The sequence below is a fragment of the Culex pipiens genome, chromosome 3 (genome assembly GCF_016801865.2).
Source record: "Culex pipiens pallens isolate TS chromosome 3, TS_CPP_V2, whole genome shotgun sequence".
Lineage (NCBI taxonomy): Eukaryota > Metazoa > Arthropoda > Insecta > Diptera > Culicidae > Culex > Culex pipiens.
This window is the reverse complement of record NC_068939.1, coordinates 150,655,446-150,675,095: the sequence shown is the minus strand read 5'-3', so window position 1 is coordinate 150,675,095 and position 19,650 is coordinate 150,655,446. Positions and strand designations below refer to the sequence as shown.

General features: G+C 36.9%; 1 protein-coding gene across 2 annotated transcripts in view; it reads left to right on the top strand.

The window, feature by feature from the left end:
* Positions 1–2,751: 2,751 nt before the first annotated feature.
* LOC120422242 (ATP-binding cassette subfamily G member 4-like) overlaps positions 2,752–19,650 on the top strand; it is a 54,450-nt gene continuing 37,551 nt past the window's right edge. Inside the window, exon 1 of one of the 2 annotated variants that reach the window (XM_039585632.2) lies at positions 2,752–2,893. The gene's annotated coding sequence lies outside the window, so the exon portion shown is untranslated. Of the gene's footprint in view, positions 2,894–13,069; positions 14,267–19,650 lie in introns of those variants that run through there. The other variant, XM_052710355.1, reaches the window with a different exon arrangement.

The following is a 19,650-nucleotide window of genomic DNA, read 5'->3' as shown; positions in this document are numbered from 1 at the left end:
CATATCTCACATTGTCAACAATAAATTATCGCAAACAGCAGAAACTTGCTAAAATTTACTTTCTTAACACAGATAAACACAAGAAATCTAAGTAAATTATTATCAAACCTAACTCTGCTATTCTCTATAGAAATTTACTGACTACCCCAAGATTCCTTTGTGATACTCCATCAACAGCCCTTTCCCAGCGCCCGACAAAACAGAATTAAGTACATTTCGATGCTAATATTTTACAATTATCAAAGTTTTATAAACAATTTTCTGCGAAGTGTGTCTGAAATTTGCCTGCATTAAAATATTAAAATTTTACAACCAAGCAAAAATTTGTTTTGTAAGCCATTTCCAAAAACTGATCAAGACTTGTACCGAACAATCATCGAAAGCGGGTTTTGTTTGAGGGGAGGACATTATCATCGTCATTGTCAGCAGGTTCTCGCAATGATTGTCTCTCACTGCTCATAAAAGTGCCCTTTTGCTGTACGGAGAGCAATTTATGCTCGTATCACGTGCTGTTCGAGAGAGGCGAGAGGAATAAACACGGAGAGGCCGTTTGTTGTTGTTTGATTTGAAGGGTTGAACTTTGCTTTGGGGTGTGTTTTTCTGTCTAGCATAAAAAAGATACACTTTTGGTGTAATAAAAATCATACCTGGCAACAATTCATGGCGATTCGAAGAAGAAGATCACTAAAATAAAAATGGGATTTGACAGCGAGCATTGGCGAAAGTGCGGCGCGTCGTTCCGAGACTGATATGCCGCGTGTCTTTTTCGGGAATACGCGCAATAATTGGTTTTGCCAGATTAGCCCATTACACTGTAACTAAAATTTGGACTAGGCTCTCCTTTTCGCACTTTTTTGTATGGGACCATGGTTTTCATTTGTTTTTGTTTATTTTTAAAATCTCAAAAGCAGTGATTTTTCAAGCCTATTATGAAGGGTTGGGGCATAACATTTAAAAAATATTAGGATATTTAGACATTAACTTGTCTGAAGATAAATTATTATTTTTTAATCGAGGTTTGTAACTAGTTACTTACAACATTTTTTGCAATTCCGAAAAACGTTTCTTGAATGGAAGGTTTTGTCAAACATTCATGTGTTTAGTCAATTCACCGTTCAAAACAAAAAAATATATTGAAAATAGTAGTTTATGCAACAAGTTGCAAAAAGAGGATTTTTTCAGCACGAGTCGTACATTTATCCAACGAGGTTCACCGAGTTGGATAAATACGAAGAGTGCTGAAAAAATCAAGTTTTACAACGAGTTCCATACAACATTTTTTGCAATTCCAAAAAACACACACTGAGTGAAATTTTAAGTCAAATTTTCATGTATTTTGTCGATAAATCGTTTGAATCAAAAAAATGTTGAAAAGTGTTACTTTTCGAAACAAGTGCTGAAAAGTTCAACTTTTCAGCACCCATTTGAGTGCTGAAAAGTAGAACTTTTCAGCATTTATTTAGAAAAGTGTTGCTATTCGATTCTGTTATTTTTGGTACAGAAAAGTAGGCTATTTCGTCGTTCAAGAATGACAGGAAAAGTAAGTAGTTTCACGACGGAATTGCAAAAATATTATTTTTCGATACTAGTGTTGAATAGTTGTTCATTCATCTTTTCAGCACCCATTTCAGAGCTAAAAAGTAGAACTTTTCAGCACTGGTATGGAAAGGTACAAATTTTCCATTCAGTTATGTTTGGTAGGGGACCATACATAAACCACGTGGACAGTTTTGTGGAAATCTCAACCCTCCCCCTCCTCGTGGACATTTGTCCGTACACAAAAAAAAAACTTTTTTTATCGATCGTGGACAATCGCCAAACAAACCCCCCTAAAGTGTCCACGTGGTTTATGGATGGTCCCTAGGGAAAAGTAGGCCGTTTTGTTTCTCCAAAAGGATAGGAAAATTTTACAGTTCTGGAGTTTTTTTTTTTTTTTTGAAAAGGTCCAATAAACCAAATTTATTTTTTTTTTGCTTTTTGGGTGTTTTTAAATACACCTTACTCAAGGCTGTTTATAAAACACCCAAAAAGCAAAAACTGGAAATTTGGTTTATTGGACCTTTAAAAAAAAACTCCGTAGTTTCACAGCCGAATTGCAAAAATATATTTTCAAGAGGGTTGTACACCATGCATTTTATTTGTAACTTGAATATTTCTAGCAAAACATTATAATAGGGCCGAAGCCGAAGTGTAAACAAAGAGTCTATCCTGCTCACGCCAGTTGATGTTTACATTAGGTACGAGCAGGATAGACTCTTTGTTTACACTCCGTGTCGTTATTCAAATCAAAGAATATTTAGAAAGAGAATCTTTAATAATTCAACCTTTTCCAAAACCACGTCTCTAATTCTCTCTCTCTCTCTCTCTCTCGCAAGTTTCCCAACAACATTTCACTCTCGCGCTCAGCCACGGTTTTCCACCAAACAGGGTCATCAACTCTGCTGCTGCAACTTCTAGGCCCCCAACGAAAGCAACCACCGCGACTCGATGACGATGACGGTTCAGTACACTCGCACCGAGCGTCCGGAACGGAGCTGTCGGAATCAGCTGTTTCAGCTCGCGCAAGTTCGTCTGCACCAGGCTGCTACGGGGTACGGTTTGGGTGATTCCCGTTTGTCTGTGGCAAAAAGGCACCCCTTCGCGGAATCGTCGGAGGAAAAGAGGAGGAGTGAATTTTGACACAATTCGGGTTGATTTCGTAAACATTTATGGTTGTGCAAGAGTGCTGGAAGAGAGTTCGACTGTGAGCGGGTTTCGTATCCATGGTGAATAATTCGTTGCTGAATCGCGAAGAAGAGTTGATGCGAGTCCGAAGCTCTAGCTGGCTAGTTGGATAGAGAGGAAGAACAAAGAAGGCTGGATCTATCGTCAGAGTACGTTCAGCGTTAAGAAGGTAGGTGACTCACTTCCAGATGTTGTTCACGACACTTTCATCACTAGCTGATATAAAAACAACCACGTCTGGCCTGCTCGGGTCGGCTGCTGCATTCGCATAAACTCTTTGTCTCCCTCTTTGAACCCGACCTTTGATACTGACGCGTCCCTCCCTCAGCAAAAAAAAACAAGCAAACATCCAAGACCCCCGCTGATTCGTTATCAATTAACCAATATGCGTCACTACGAGGACACACAAGCGATCTTCCAGCAAAAACAACAACATCAAAAATGGGTTTCAAAGGCCGTCGTAGTAGCCTTGAATGTTTACTAAATCAAGAAAACAACCGCGACGAATGCACTAAGCAAGCGCACGAGATGACACAGATATGCAATTACGGACTCAGCAGTATCAGATTTTGTTGCGTTTGTTGTTGTTTGTTGTGGATGAACGAGTTGCTAAGAAAAAAAAGTTACAGGAGGGACAGACTTGCAAGCTGATCATGCTGGGCAAACGATGCACTTTGATTGTCACAGAAAATCCAAATTGCTAGGATTGCATAATGTCTACTTACGGTGCACTTGGCCGTCCTTGACTGTTTGACTGGAAGCTGTAAGATTGTGTTTCTAGACCAACACAATAAAACTCAGGACACTTTGACAGTTGGGACTTCTTCGCAATCTTTGATCGGTAGTTTGTAATAATGCTTACCCGTCCATTCCAAATATCGAGCTAAACATTTCTTTAGGGCACAAAACCAAAAACCGCGATTCGTGAAAATCACTGGCAAAAAGTGGACATGTTTCAATTCCTATTTAAAAAGAAAGCTTGACTGGTGGTATTTTTACTAATGATACGATAAAACACTAAGTCGCTATGGGGCGCGGGTTCGATTCCTAGCCTTCTATCAGATGGGAAAGTAAAACGTCGCGTAAAAGAGGTTTTGGGTGACTCACCACACACATCCTTCGGTCGCCAAGAAATGAGCAGATACTTGCAACAGAGACCACAAAAGACCCGGGGGTCGTTAAAGTGGATTGCTTTGCTTTTTACGATAAAACATATCATTATAGAGGAGAAAATCGTGACGTCAGAAATGAACTCAAATCACTCAAAGTTCATTTTGTGAGTGACTTTAACATTTTGGCCTAGTTTGGCAGCTACCTTGTTCCCCGGTTTTCTGTGGGAGAGAAAAGGAGGCGAATACTTTATGAAAATCATACCTGTCAAAATTCCTAGCCTAAAAATTTTGTCGCGAGTTGCTTTTCTCCTCTATTCTCAACTTTGCTTTAATGCTTAATTTATGTTGATGTTTGCAATAAAACTAATAATTTTACAAAATCTCGTTATTGGGACCTTTTAACTTTCCAACTCTTGTTCATAATGGGCCCTTTCTAAATGCAATTTCGAAGAGAACTGAAAGGGCACTAAAGCGCTGTCACCTGATTGTTGTTTTTGATGATGTTTAAGTTTAGTTAGAAATAATGAGAAATTCAGCGGAAATTTTGATAATTGGTGAAGTTTTGTGATCGAATGGTATAGATAAGGTATGTGAAACATAAAAATTCTTCAAAAGTGTACTGAACAGCAGCAGCGGGGCCGTATTAAATATTGTATTTCGACGAAGTTTTTTCTGCAGAAATCCTTGGTGAAACGTAAACCAAACTTTGTTTTGGAGTGAATTGATGTTAAGAATGTATGAAAAGTTCACTTTATAACATAGAAAGTTCCTTAACCACGAAAAACTAACGAATTGAACTTTTTTATATTGTTATGTGTCCTTTTGTCTATTTGATTTTTCAATAAAAATTGATTGCTATCAATCTGATTCTTCGAGGGCAGGTAGGGAGTGTACTAACGAATGGAATAGTGGAGTAATCCCAAATGTTTACGTTTTTGCTTTGTGCCCTAATGAAATGTTTGGCTCGATATGACTCTAGATTTATAAATGTCTCAGACGTCTACACACTACGAAAAAATCGTGTAATTTTCCGTCAAATTAGATGCACATAACTGGAGCATCAAATGAGACGTAAAATTACGTCTAATTTTAAATTACACGATCCAACCCACAAATCGAGGTCGTGTAAAATTACATCTCACGCAATTTTTGTTCGACGATATTCTTATTGGAAATGGCAGTTTCTTATAAGACGAATAAACACATGTTTAGCTTGACCAAAACCGATGTTTTATTGGACCTCATTATAATTAAATACAAATTTTGTTCATTCATAACCAAAACAATTCTTTCCGGCTTTTTTTCCTTATTTGTTTGAAATCACTTTGTATTTTACTGCGTCCATTTACCAGATATTGTTGGTCACCCTGCTGAAAGGAATCCGCTGTTCATGGGAATCTGCTTCTACTTAGCAGCTTCACCACACCGTCACTTTTCACTGAATCTTTCACTTTAAAAAGGCAATGATTTCTTCGACCGGATAGTCCGCTTTAAAAACTGCAGATCCACGGCGTCCAGAACTTGGTTCCTGGTCAACCGGCTTTCTGTAAGATGTCTGAAAGAAAGTAAACAAAGCACCACCTGTAATGAGAACCCGAGTTAATTAAGGTTTAATTGATCCGATTAATACAGAAAAATAGTATATTTACCTTTGCTTACTGCTTGTAAATGCCTCCGTTGGTCGTTTGATCCAAGTTCCGTAATAATACCGGCAATAATTGAGGGGGAAATCTCCAGTCACAGCTACATCCACGATTTTCAATATGGCTGTCACTTTTTTGCACAACACATTCGGCACACGTGGAATGAAAAATGTGCGTGATATTCTGTTTTATCTGATGTAACATTACATCTAAAAACACGCTCCAATTATGTGCATCAAATTTGATGTAATATTATGTTAAATTTTATGCTTTATTAGATTTCGCATAATGTAATGTTTGGCAAAGGCATGACAGTGTAAATTTGGGCTTATTACGTCAAAACAAACCTAATTTCACATCAAATTCTCATTGACATGAACAAATATTAAAACAAATGAGTGGTTCCATTAAATGTAATATTCCAAATTTTTTAGTGTATACTAACAAAATAACATAAATTTGCAATTGAAATTTTTCCGAGGCCTTCGGATTATCGAGTCTGGACTATATCCTAAATTTGATTATCTGAAGGTTTCTGTACATACTTCGGATAATCGAAACATGAACAAAAATCTACTTTTAGTTTTGAAGTCAAATGTTGAAACATTTAACAATAAAATATAGTTCAGACTCGATTATTCGAAGCCGAAGTTTTGATTATCCTAATCGAAATCATATTTTAATTCAGAGATTTCGTGATTCGATTACTCGAAAGTTTCTTCAGATCGCAAAAGCCGCCATTTAGATTAAACACAATCAGATCATAAAGCATTTTAAAGTCATTATTTCGGTCAGAGACTCAAATGAAAAAAAAATAAAATAAAATAGGGATGGCGACATAAACTTAAAAAAAATAAAACGGTGAAAAATTGAGGAATTTTTGAATAAAATTGCCTAATAGACATTTTAAATATTGGACCTCCGTTTGCAGAAATACAGCGAATTAAAGAAAAAGAAACAAGAAAATTACAGTTTTTTTAAGTCTCATTCAAACAGCCTTCAAACCATCATCTAGATACTAACGGTCCTATTTTCAATGTGAAAAAAAAAATAAACATTCTCTCAAAAACATTTGTTTTTATTTTTAAATCAACTCTAACATTTTAAAAGGGCGTAACAATGAAAGATTGGTCATTTTAAAAATGCTAGTGTTTATTGAAAAAGTTTGAAAAAAATGTTTCCAGGGGTGGATAGTTATGGACACTTTACAAAAAATGATTTTTAGCTAAACATACACTTTAGGTGGATATATCTTGAAAACGGTGCACTTTATCAAAAAATCTGAACAATACCTTTCGATAGTAAATAAGATTAAAAAAAAATCATGGCTCGGTGGCAAATTTGTGCATAATTTTTTTATAGTTCTTCATAACAAAAGTCGCAGCTTTTGTCCCCTAAAACATTAAAAAAAATCAAATATTCAAAAAAAATTAATTTAGGCAATTGATTTTTTGTGCAAAAAAAAATAGTTTGCACCAATTGAAATTTTGTCAAAGTATTCAAATAATCTGAACGTTATTCAAACGCTTTAACTCAAAAACAAAACAAAAATGATTTAATCAAACAAGGCAGTCAACACTTGCAATAATCAAAAAAAAAGAATGTAAAAAATACACTTCTACCCTAATCAAGAAAGTAAACCCCGTACTCATGATAGCATAACATCGCTGGACGACCTTCGCGCGTTCAACCGACTTTGTCTATGCTAATCACACTCACCCAGTATGAGCAGTTCTAAGTACAGGCGGACCTGCTCGCGTTGACCCGTTGCTGCCCTAATCGTCAAAACCTTCGCGTCGTCCCAAGGTACCGGACGATTATGTCGCAACCAGTATCGGCCCTTTCTGGCTATTATTCATCGACTCGTTAATTCTCAAGGTGCCTAGAACCCTTAAGCTAGCGGCGGCTTCATAATCGCATAAGTCCTTCCCCAGTGCCATCGACAACAACGGACGTTGCATAATCAGGTCACTTCTGTACACCCGTTAATGGTGTCACTGACTGATTCTGGTGGACTCAAACGGTCACGACTACCAAGGGGAAGAACGTTCGCGGATATCCAGAACGAAACACGATCTACACCACCACCACAAGCGGCCGCCAGTTAAGGCAGGAGTCTGAGCAGAGAAAGAGAACCAAACCCGCGGACTTGCGCGCTGACGACCAAACTACAGTCTACAGTCGGAACATGAGACATTTCGGTGGTGTTGGTGTCGGTTGCTGCGCCGGGTTTGAGGTTTGGGTTGGGGTTGGACCGCTTAAATCTGAACCGATACACACATCAGTGGGCTCGCAATCGAAGTGAGATGGTTCAAATTTATTAACAGCTGACGCAAGTCGATTCAATAAGTGGGGCTGGAATGAATTGGAATGGTGATGATTACGACGATGTTGGAAGATGTTTGAAAGGGGGTGGAATGGAACAGAAGAGGAAACTAGCTTGCCAATTGTTTTATGAGACGATGGTTAGGATTTCTCTAAACTTTTTACTTTTTTAATTTTTTTTATGTTTTTTATCTTCAATTTTCAACAAAACATTGCGTAATTTTGATATTTTTTGATCTGGAATCTTTGTACGGTTCGTTCATACAAATTTCTATTCAGTTTTGGCGTCCCTAATTCAAAAGTTATGAAAAAATGGATTATTGACATTTATTTGAACATAGACAAATTAATCAAATTTGCTGAAATTTAAAAAATCGGAAGAAAAAATCCGCCTGAGTTAGTTTCTTATTTGCAAGGGCACCCTATCAACATATTCAAACCATTAATCCTCATTTAAGAATTTGATATGCAAATTACTCATGCACTCCCACACAGCTGCACTTGCAGATTTCGACCATCGTCGTATCGGCTCCCTCTCGATAAAAAAAGGATTGCCATTACGGATTCTCCCTTGCGATGGTTTTATCCAAGAGCAAACCCCCAGAACAGACCAACACACCGCAAAACCTGTTGTGCAAACTTGTAAAGGTGTATGTTTTAAACTGTTGTCGTCTTCCACACAGCTGACGGCTTTGTTTGTTTTGGGATGCTGCAACCGTTCAGCTTCAAAACGTCTACAACGAGAGATGACCAGATCCGCGATGACGTTTCAAAAAGGGCATTGTTTATCCCACCAAAACTGTCCATAGAACAAAAACGACCAAAACTTCAAACAAACAACCAAACGTTCTTACACCGATTTTGTGTTTGTTTGTTTGCATTCCTATTTGCACCAACACTAGTGCCGCTTCTGTGTTTTCATTGCGGTCTCCGCTTGTGTTGGTACTGGCACGATCGTCGTCGCGGGCCTGTGCGGGAGAAAGAGAATCTTCTGCTGGTTCACCACCCATCCACCCACCCTCCTTCGGCACCCGGCTTCTGCTGAAACACCACGGGTGAGCGTCAAGATGGTCCTACCAGCGTGGCCTGACCTGTGAGAGATTGCAGGAAATGTTTAGTAGCCTGTCCCATTTTGAGGTCATGTCGAGGAATTTCAGGTGCTCACTTCTTAAATGATAGATTATGATGTTAGGAAAAATGTTTTCTTAGACAAGAAAAAATAATAAAATACTTTCTCGCACCCCCTAGTCAATTTACTGAAAAAAGTCACTTTTTTGAACAAATTTTCTAAAATCGCTTGGAATCAATACAAAAACTGTTTCGATCAGGTGTGTATTATCTTCAAACGATAGGTTTTTGTCCATAGATTAAGATGCACTATCAATATTGGACCAAAATTTAAGTTTTTGGACTCTCCCAGGCGGATTTGTGTCGAAAAAATCGCATTTTTTCGAAAATTTTTTCAGAAATGTTCATTTAATTTAGGGTAGCCTATTTTTCCCAGTGAAACCAATGCATGCAGCTTGTAGGAAATTTCATGGCGAACATTTTTTCTTCTGAGAAAATCCAATTTCGACACTCCAGAGCCGAGATATTTGAGTTTTGGTGAGGAAAAAAGTGCCAATTTTCAAAATTTTCCAGAATTCAGAAGCAAGGCCTACTAATTACACGATGTAGCAAGCATATGTCTCAAAGGTCAGGGTATATTTTTTATAGTAATTTTGGCCGTTGAATTCGAATCTGAAATCAAATTTCGTGTAAACAGTGATGTTTTGGAGCTACACCCTTTTGGAATGTTATTTGCGTGTTTAAGAGGCAGTTTTTGTAAATATTGCTCGGTTCGTTCTAGAGGTCGTATCGAGGTGCTCCGATTTGGATGAAACTTTCAGCGTCTATACATGAGATGAACTCATGCCAAATATGAGCCCTCTACGACAAAAATAAGTGGGGTAAAACGGGCATTGAAGTTTGAATTTTCCGAGGATTTCGAATATGACGAAGTGAGACTAAAAAGTGCCGCTATGGTTTCTACAGGACAATAACTAACGTTGTAAAATGTTTGTTATAGAAAAATCGAAAAACTATGAGAAAAACTGCGATTGGCCAAAAAGTTATTACCGTAGGCTTATAGTCCATGAAATTCCCTAACGTTTGAACTAAAAGAGTATGGGTGTTGCTGGCTGTTGCAAAAAGATATTGAGGTTTTAAAAAAACCATTTTTAACAGTAATTTGCAAAAGCTATGAGAAAATGTTAAACCAATGATGGATGTCTATGGCTCATTTTGAAGTGCTTCAAAAGACCTTTCGAATGTATTTAAGAGAGTTGGAATGCATGAAGTTTTACTAAAATGCGAGCAATTTTAAGATTTTTATGTTTTTTGGACCTCAAACTTCAATGCCCATTTACCCCACTTCCCTTTGTCGTAGAAGGCTCATATTTGGCATGAGTTCATCTCATGTATAGACGCTAAAAGTTTCATCCAAATCGGAGCACCTCGATACGACCTCTAGAACGAACCGAGCAATATTTACAAAAACTGCCTCTTAAACACGCAAATAACATTCCAAAAGGGTGTAGCTCCAAAACATCACTGTTTACACGAAATTTGATTTCAGATTCGAATTCAAGGGCCAAAATTAATATAAAAAATATACCCTGACCTTTGAGACATATGCTTGCTACATCGTGTAATTAGTAGGCCTTGCTTCTGAATTCTGAGAAATTTTGAAAATTGGCACTTTTTTCCTCACCAAAACTCAAATATCTCGGCTCTGGAGTGTCGAAATTGGATTTTCTCAGAAGGAAAAATGTTCGCCATGAAATTTCCTACAAGCTGCATGCATTGGTTTCACTGGGAAAAATAGGCTACCCTAAATTAAATGAACATTTCTGAAAAAAGTTTCGAAAAAATGCGATTTTTTCGACACAAATCCGCCTGGGAGAGTCCAAAAACTTAAATTTTGGTCCAATATTGATAGTGCATCTTAATCTATGGACAAAAACCTATCGTTTGAAGATAATACACACCTGATCGAAACAGTTTTTGTATTGATTCCAAGCGATTTTAGAAAATTTGTTCAAAAAAGTGACTTTTTTCAGTAAATTGACTAGGGGGTGCGAGAAAGTATTTTTTTATTTTTTCTTGTCTAAGAAAACATTGTTCCTAACATCATAATCTATCATTTAAGAAGTGAGCACCTGAAATTCCTCGACATGACCTCAAAATGGGACAGGCTAATGTTTAGTTATCATAAATCATGTAATTTTAAAGATTGAATCATAAATTTAAAAAATCCACAAAATAGAATCAGATTAAAACATTTTCAGAACATCAAAGAAAATGTTTTAATCTGATTCTATTTTGCGGATTTTTTAAATTTATGATTCAATCTTTAAAATTACATGATTTATGATAAGTTTGGGTTAGGCCATTAATCTAATCTAATCTAACACAAACGCAGCCAGTTCGATGAAAGCATGCTGGAAAGTCTTGTGATTAGATTACGCCACAAGCACTTTTCTTGTCATTATTAATAATTGCAGTACATCTGAGAACACCCGAAAATGTATTGCTAAAATTAAAGCGGCCAGCCCTACTACGTTGTGTTTACCGCAGAGAGGATTCTGAGAACGGATCACATTTCACAGAATCTACAGGGGAGGAAGGATACGTGGACATACCGTACCAAACGCTCCTGTTAACAGTTTCATATGTGTTTTGTATAATGTGTAAAGTGTAAAATATAGTGTGGTTATATAATCAATTAAATATAATAATGCAATATAATAACCAAGCACCCAAGCACACAAACAGCGACACGAAAGAAATGAAAATGAGCATGCAGAAACAAGACAGCTTATATCTGTAAGCCCATACATCCAATTGAAATGTAGTCAAAGACAAACTTATGGGAAATTGGACGAGCTTTCCGGTAAAAATATTTTCGAGACTGAAAAATCAAGTCGCTCATATAAAAATTGCCAAAAACCATCAAAAAACTATTTTTTCAACATTTTTATTTTTAAAACCGTTGTAACTTCACAAAGATTGGACTTAGGACAATGGTCAATATGGAGACTTTTATGTAAAATTGTCTGAAGAATCGATTACCGTATTCGGTTTTTGAAAATTTTGACGTTTAGAGCACTTTTCAAAAAAACAGTTTCAGTAAATGATTTTTGTATTTTTTTAGGTGAGTTTTCCATCCTGCATTTTTCGTGAGTCTTTTTGTAACATTGTAGGCTATTTTCACAAAAATTTTGAACGAAAAAAAATCGTGGGCTCACCTTCAAATTTGACTTTTAAACTTAAAAATCAAAAAATCTCATAAAAATGGGGTGTTTTTTTCTTTCAGTGTATTTTTTTCGGAAAGCCCGTCAAATTTCCTACAAGTTTGTCTTTGACCACTTTTTGATACGATGCAACGGCTTCGAGATACAGCAGTATTTAAATTACGAAATACAAAAATATTTAAAACACTTACGCCCTTCTCAAATGTCATTATCGAGTGTAACTGACTCCATATACACAAAAATGGCTTATATATGCCTAGGATAACATGTCTACAAAGTTTCATTGAAATCGGAGAGGGTCGGGTACAACCGATTCCCTATTTAACATGGAATTGCTCCAAAATGCTTATTCGTCATTTTCTCGTGTTGCTCTAGATTTTTCGTTTCATATGGTCATTTGAAGAAAGAGGTTTTTTTTTGGAAAATCAGCGAAAAACGCCAAATCTTTGGGGTGGTGCCAAAAAAATAGGTGTGGTTTAATTTGGTCCAAAATTGCGATTGTTACATATTTTGCTTGTATTAATAGCTCAACCAAATGTGAGTATGATCAGAGAAGGGTTTAGGTCTTTTATTAAGGGTACTCTAAATAGAATTTTCAATTTTTGGTTTTTTGGTGTTATTAAAGTCGCTTTCAGTCAGGGGCATTGAAAAACGCCTAAAAAGCAAAAAAGAAAATATTGTTTATTGGACCTTTGAAAAACACCCGATTTGAGATCAGTAATTGAAGGTAAGACGACGAAACAGATTCAATTATCAGAAAATTCAGAAAATATATATATTTTTTTTTGCAAGAACTTCGAATAATTGAGTGTGGACTATTATATAAAATCTGTTCAAATTATCCAACCTCCACCCACTCGGGTCACCATCACCAACCCGAGCCTGCCATTCACAGACGAGGGCAGGCCAATTCATGTGCGCTCTTCTTCTGCTGCTGCTGCTCTACCAGTTGGTTCGTCGGTCGGTGGTCGATTCAGTCTGAGAGGAGTTTGCCAGACGAAAGGACGGACCGAAAAGTTCTCGTGCGCGGCCCCAATCGTCTGCGAAAACCGACTTGAAATTTGCAACTTTTTGGCCAATTATTCAAGTTGTGAAATTGTGTAGTTTGCGGGAAACGTGCATTTTAAGGAAGATTTTCGACTTTGAGTTGTGGTAACATTGTGGGGTGTTTTCTAAATTTGAGGATGACCTTTGTTGACCACTGCTGGGCTTCCAGGTATCGAACAAGTCGACGGAGTTTGGCCCCGTGAATTCTTCGAATTTTGGACCTTTACAAATCTGAGGATGCTGCTAATTCGACCCACCCAGCGGTGAATTATCAAACCAGAAGAAGCTTCAACCTGTATTGTGAAGGGAAAAAAGTGAAATAGACCAACAAAATTTGTGAGCGAATTTAAAAATAGAAAATAATAATAATCTGAATTCCGTAAACAGTGCTGCACCAAACGACGCTAATGACGTGTTAATCTGTTTGAAAACAAGATTTTCATCTAATTAAGAATGCTTGCTCGTGCATGTTGAGTGAAAATCTTTTTGAAGGTTTCCGAAAAAAAATGAAATCTTTATAGAAATCGATCCTAGACTTTCCAGCAAAGTGCGAAAGTCAGCGTTTCGAGAGCGAGGAAAATCCAAACAATTTTCCAAATCGAAGAGAGCCAGAGAGTGAAAAGTGCGCGTGAGATAAAGTTTTCCACCGCGCGCTCTCCAGCGGCAAAGGTGTGTTGGTGTGCCAGATGTGACGACCACAATCGAGGAAAGATTCAGATGTTCATCGGACAAGATCTGCTCTGCCCGACTTGTCTTCCGGTGACAGCAGCCGCGGCGTCAGCAGTTTGTTTTCGTTGCGTTCTGATAACGTAATAAACAAAAGTCAGTTCGCCACACGCTCTCTCCTCTCTCATCCCCTCACACTCGCTCTCTCTTTGTTTTCACCGTTTTCCCTCACCATCGCCCTCTCGCGTATAAAATTCTCACGCTGATAACGACGACGACGAGTAGGCGGCGGCGACGGCTGCTAGTGTGTTGGTGTGTGTTTGTTTGTTGTACTTGGAGTTCCGAGTGCAAGCGACCTCGGTGCGGCAGCATTTAACAAGTTGGTTCAAAGGGAAAACCCGGAAGTGTGTGGCGCACCGGACCGGAGGAGAGGACGGGAAAAGAGCATTTCGATGTAAGTAACTTTGTGGTGACACAACCAGACGGGACACAATCTAATCAACTTAGCGGGCAGCAACGAAACAAAAATGATGGAAACAAAACCGCGGTTCAGCGCGGAAAATTGGTGCTAAATTGTTTGGAGGATTTTTGCGCACATGAGTCATTTTTATGGCATTCTGTTTCACTTGGGAAAGCACTCAGAAAATTGAAAAGTTTTGAAATTACTAACGAACCATTTATGTGAAACGTGCAAGCAGTCGATCTTTATTTTCAGTATTAGGAAAAAAATAAATAAATAACTTATGTTCATCTTGAGAACAAGTCAAAAAAATAGTTCATAAAAAATCATTCACCAAATATGCCAAGAGAAATTATTGACGATTGCAGTTAAGGCTAATCAACTTACCCAATTGTCCAATTAATCTTCAAAACCCCATCCTTAAAGTGCTCATTGAATTGAATTAAGGCATGAATCTTATTAATAATTCAAACAATTGAGTTCTAAGAAAATCGTCTAATTAAAATATCACTTGATAATTGATCAAAATTTCATGCTTGTTGTCAAACGAATGGAGTCACTTTTCAGTTTGACACCCTCATTACGCAGAGCTCACAGTTACTACCAAACGTTTGGTATGATAGTAAGTGTGAGTTCCGTGTAAAATCTGACAGTTTGTCACTTTTAAGAGACTTATTGGAGTTTGCAGATTATCTCCGAAAAAAAAGCAAAAAGAAAAAATATGTTATATACCACACAGAAATATAAAACAAATGTTTTATCCATATGAGGTAGTGGTATTTGTGTCGAAATTTCGTCAAGTGTGAGATTCTAAAAGGATTCTCAAATTTCAAAAGTTATGTGCAGTAGTTGTTCGGTAACTGGGCGTTGTTTAACTGGGCTGCTTTTTAACTGGGCGCTCGATAACTGGGCTGTAGTCCAGTTAAAAAGCAGACAAACGTTAGAATACCAAAACAAACAGAAATGATCGAAGGGTTAATGGACGCAAAATCATGTTCAATAAATAAAAAAATCTTTTTTAAAAGTTTTATTAAATTTCAAGTCACAAAAAGAAACACGAAAAGTAAGCATTGTAAACAAAATTGGGTTACTTTTAATTTTATATTTCATCAGGAAAATATTATGCATCGATAGTCCCCTCGTTATTTTTTGTTCAGCCCAGTTAGCGAGCAGCATTCAGTGACTGGGCTAAGTTCTCAGCCCAGTTACCGAACAAGTAGTTATAACAATGTGTTTTTACATAAATCCGGATCCCACTAAAATGCATGTAAACTATGGATCCCACTAAAATGCATGTAAAATGCATCATCCGACCCACCGTTGGTTAGGTAATCGAGAGACCTTTCCAACTAGTCCAAAACATTGAAGATGTGGCAACCCTGTCTCAAGCCCTTGAAAATACTGGTCAAAAGTATATCGTCGTCATCGTGCTTACTTGTCTTACATGTATTTTGGGCCAAATTGAGTTAAGATCGCCATTTTGTGCAGCTCACAATGCCTCACCTTTTAACCTTCACAGATTCCCAAAATTCGATTTCAATCCTGAGATATTCAACAAAAACCGAAAAAACTCCGTGCATTTTTGTCACTTTACATGTGAAAGTAGTTTCAATCTTGTCGTGCTGTATTGTCACTCCCTGGAAATCGATGTAAGTGCGGCAACTGGCCAAAGGGATTTCAGGTCAGAACACGTTCGACGCACGTACAAGTTAGACTACCGTAAACATTTGTAATTATCACTCGGGACTCCAGCAACCAACTTCAACCAAACTTCGGGGCAATGCACATAATGGTCAGCCAAATAAAACGTGTTTGTTATTGTTTACATTGCGTGCTTTCGTTCTTGTTTATTCAAGGTCAAACATTAAAATGCGTTTTTCTCGGAACGTCGAAATGACGGGTGCGACAAGATAGCACGACGACGTCGATATGACATTGGACGATTTGTCAAACCTAACTCAAAATTCAAATTGCTGGTGTTCGCTCGTGTTTTGAAAAACCTTTTTTGAAATTTTAAGCATAAGCAGTTCGGAATGTCTACTTTCAGATGCTTTTTGTAAAACTTAGCTACCTATTATCGTTTCAAACTTTTTGACAAACATTCAATATTACGCCCTTTTGAAATGTTAGGCTTGATTTTTTCTTGAAAATATTTTTTTCGTAAAGATAGAAAAAATTAACGAATGTTCGGACCATAAGTTGCTGAGATATCGGCATTAGACAATTGTGCATTGTTTGGGTGAGACTTCGAAAACATATTTTTTTCTGTTTTTTAACGTTTACATGGCAATATCTTAGCAACTAAGGGTCTTATCAACAAAGTTCCAAAAACAAAATATAGAGAAAAAATGGGCAAACATGGACACTAATTAAAAAAAACTATTAACACAATTATTTCATAAAAGTAACTTAAAAATGGCTATAACTTGAGAACAATGCACTTTATCAAAATTTCACTTGAGTACTTTTTGATTGCAAATTCAAATAACCGTCTCAAAATGAAGTTGAAAAAATTTTGGCGACCAATATTTCGTTTTTTTTTTTGAAAAAAAACAGTATTGATTAAAAAAAAAATAACTCGGTCATAGGTTTTTTGCCCGTTCTGGAAATTTCTGAAAAGTTGGCATTTGATGTCCCTTAAAACAAATCAGAAAATAAAAAATAGTGTTATTTTGCAAATCAATTTTAAGTGACAAAAATGAAATTAAAAATCACAAAAAAATACTCTGTATCATTTTTTTCAGATCAGTCCTTATTCATAACTATAACTTTGCCGAAGACACCAAATCGATCAAAAATTCCTTCAAAAGATACAGATTTTTGAATTTTCATATAAAATTTTTGTATGGACAGCTGCCAAATTTGTATAGAAAAATTATATGGACAAACTAATAATGCAAAATGGCTTCTTTGGGCATACCGAAGGCACCAAAAAAGTTTCAGACGGATTAAAAAATACAAAAAAACTCGAATGACCGAAATCTCAGAGAACTGCATAGGGGTACTTGAACGACCTTCAAAATTCCCGGACGCTTCGAAACCCGGACACCTCATCTTGTTTTATCAATTGTTTGGATATAAGTTTGCATTATGAATGTAAAAAATGTGTTATTTGATGAAGTCTAGTATCATTTTTCATTTCAAGTTTGTTTGAACGCTGTAGTTAATGCCAAAACAATTAAATAAAATAAAATTATAAGTTTACCAAAAATTTGAAACATTTCACTGAAATATTTCATAGGCGTCTGAAGCACCGAGAAAGCAAAGCAGAAATTTATGGATTTGATTTCCTTAAATTCAAGCAAATTTTTACATAAAATATCGATTGTTTTGATGTTTTCAGCTTATTTGAGACCTAAAGAATGTCACTCACTAACATTTCAGTCCAAATTTGTGCGATGCATAAGCAAAATCGAGTGTCCGAATTTCGAATCAGCTTTTATCAGTGTCCGGGATTCGAAGCGCAACAAGTCACTTTAATTTTAAAATTCTGATAAAAAATTGTTAGAAAAGACAAATTTTGCATGAATTATTTTAAAACAGACTGTTTATACTACATCCTGATGATATTTCTACTTTTCCAACTTATTACAAAAATGATATGCTACTAAGTGGCTGGATTTCGAATCATGACGTTATAAAAGATCCAAGATCTGGCAGCTCTGTCAAAACTTTTTGAGACTAGATCTTAATTGAACATAATTGATTCCACAACTAAAATCATATTGTTGTTTCCAAAAAGTGACCCATTTTTGGTTAGGAGTGAGGAATGCATCAACCATGTAGGTGGATTGAGCTGGTTTTTTAAATGCGGTTTTTCCGAAAATAAACAAATAAATAAGGGTCTAATTATTTCGGCCAACGAACCCCCAAATTTGCATGAAATCCACTTTGTTTTTCATGGTTTTTATTTTTGAAGCATTATGAAATTTGTATTTTTTTTTTTTCAATAAATATATTTCATAAACTTAAAAAGTTAAATAATTATTTGAGTTTTTTCTTTTCTATTTACATACCTCCAAATATTAGGCATTAATTACAAATTCATAAAACCATGCTCAAAAATATAATAACAAGTGCTGTTGTGTTAGCAGACAAGCTAGGCTCTATTGATACTATAGCACAATCTTTTCCTAACAAGAAAAATCCAAGTTCTATAACGTTAACGCATGGGTTTACACAATTCTATCGATTCGAACCGTAGTCGATCAATTGCCGATTAATTGACCTAGATTGGGTGTATAAACACTGCTTTCCATGTTCGAACCTTGTATCAATCAGGGTTGTGTTTCGTCTATATCTGCGATGGTGTGTTGATTTTACTATTATTATAACAGCCAGTGGAAACCGTGGTTGGCAGCCAAGTGGCTACTTTCTTTCCACCATAGTATGTTTATTAAATATTTAATCCCTTCACTGGCCGATACAGAACCCCGAATCAGATAAGGGTGACAGCGACAAACACTTCCGACAACAGATTACCATCACAACAGATTTATAGATCAACAACAGTCGCTTAGTAGCAATGACTAAACTCTGGCAAGTACACGAGCACCTACTAGTAGGGTTGGGAGGTGTTTGCTGTAATGGTGTTACATCAATCTCACTTCGGCCGGAGACTCCTTTGGCTGGGTGGTGGTGGGTGATTCATGCCTTTTGTCAGAAGGACAACTTGCGTCTCTTTGCGTTTGACAACACGTGCAATGTAATGTAAACATCGGGAAAAAGTACAAAGGAATATGTAGCAGAATAGGGTAACACAATTATTTTGAACAAATCGAATCAAATTTATTTGACAGTCTATTGTATGTTAGAACAACTCTGAAAGATCCTCAATGTTCATGGAATTTGAACAGAGTTATGTATTAGATTTCCAAGAATCATTTATTATTAAATGGAATGCGCAACCCGTCCCAATCCCTGTCAAATTAATACCAATCTTTGTCCTCGTGATCCCCTACTTGACACACGCCGGCGCGACGTTGACGCACGGAGACTTGAGCAGGATTTATGGACGGCGTTCTACTCGCCCGATAATTAATGGCAACCATAGACACGGAAGGAATGCTGTTGCATAATTAATGTGTACCAGAAGGACCTGAAGAACCGCTTGCACGCTGGACGAGAACAAACTTTTCCCAAAGAAGCGTTTCAGCGAAACATTGCCGATTGCGCAAATCGTATATTTATAATTTACCACTGGGGAAGTACCATGTTATGGTGAGAAAATAAAAACTCGATAACCACACTCACCGATATTGATTGGCAAGGCACACGATGAAATTGCATAAATTTTTCATCAGTTGCCGACACCACACCCAAAGAAAGCATGCGGCGTTGCAGGGAGTTCCAAGGAGGAAGCACACCTGTTTGCAATC